The following is a 1,785-nucleotide window of genomic DNA, read 5'->3' on the forward strand; positions in this document are numbered from 1 at the left end:
CAGTTATGATCAGTCGGATAACTCATACAAGTGAGCACTAAAATTAGGGACCTACCGGTTCATGTCTGTGTGAACACATTCGTCTAGATCTGTGTTTTATTGTAATTAGCAGTGTCTCCTAGTATAGCATATATAAGAAGTGTACCTAAGGTCAGTTATTTAAACTGTTATGTAATTTCCATTACAAAAAGTATAAATGATATTACCTATTGGTCAGAAAGACTTATCAGTACCCCAACACCGACCACCGCCATCACCCCACCCTAGGCCTACCCCATGCCACACCCTCTCCCTCGCACACACACACACACACTCCCTAACATACATATCGCTCTGGCCCATAGACCCGATATTTGAACCTTTTAAACAGACACCATGTGTATGTCAAGAAAGACACGTACGTTATTAGTGGTGCTCAGTCATGGGTATTTCTTCACCATGTGTTACTAATTATCTCAGTACATTATGGCGTGGTCGGACGCGCTAACGAACCCTATGTGACAGTTACATTATAGCACCATTGAAATACATGTTAAAGTAGTGCTAATCTTGTAACACTATACTTACTCATTTCCAACCATTTACGCATGTACAAAATAAATGACAAACCTAACCCTGGTCATACGAGATTTCAAGGGTATTGAAATGCATGTCCTACAATCACAGCATTTACATATGTTACACATGTTAGGAAACACATGGAAACAATGGCCAGATTTACACACCTGTGAAATACATGTAAATGCAGAGTCGAATGTTCGTTTATTTTAACACCCTTTTAAACGTGTGTAAATCTGACGGCCAGATGATACGTAGATTTCAAACGTTGTTCATATGGCCGCCGGATGAAACGAGTATTTCCTGACGTTAGTAAATTTGGGTAATACAGTCATTTTGTGTGGTGAATCTCGCCGGTGAAGAGGAAATCGTGAGTTATCACTGCATCAGACTTGCCTCCAGTTTCCAAGGTTACAGTTCCGGAGTGCGCCGATATAAGTGAAAACAGGGGCGACAGCTGTCCTTCTTGGTCGAATCCCCGCTTTACGTAATCGATTCCTGACAGTTTGGTCGGAAATTCTCCTCAAACCAGGGATGGGTTTGTGCAGTCTCCACGGCTTTGGCAAGACGATGACGCGAGTGAGCAACCCGGATGTAGCGGTCCTTTGGTGGTAACTCTTGGACGACCGCTTCTCTGTCAATCTTGGGAGGAATTGGTCCCAAAGGCGAGCTATGGTGCTCTAGTGAACGTTGAAATGTCGGGCAACTGCAGACTGCGACTCCCCAGCTTCAAGACGGCCTATGGCGATGTTTCGATTGGCGGCACTCAGTCGTGGCATGATGATTTCCTCTTTTCCAGGCAAAAACGAATGACAATATAAAACACAACGTTTGCCTTTTATAGTGATCGGTACCACATGCTTTTCTGCTTACTTTCACGAGTATTTTGCCTTGCATCTTTTCTTGGTGACCTTTTGGCACATATTTCTTCAAACGCTTCCAAAACACTATTTGTATTGATTTGGCGGCAGCTACATGAATCCAACATTCCCCCAAATCACATATTATGCGTTTCTTATTTTTAAGAGTGTATAATGGGTTGGTATGGTTAGCATATAAAGTTTTAGTATGTCCGGTGAGTGTGTATGATTTCTGGGATCACAGGTGAAATGAATGAGTTTATGTTCTCAGATAACACGTTTAACGCGGTAGTTCATGTTCTGGAATAACACGTCTATCAAAGCAGTTTATGTTCTGGCATAACACGTGTAACACGGTAGTTTACGC

Source organism: Haliotis rubra, unplaced genomic scaffold, assembly GCF_003918875.1.
Source record: "Haliotis rubra isolate DU_JTF1 unplaced genomic scaffold, ASM391887v1 Scf870, whole genome shotgun sequence".
Lineage (NCBI taxonomy): Eukaryota > Metazoa > Mollusca > Gastropoda > Lepetellida > Haliotidae > Haliotis > Haliotis rubra.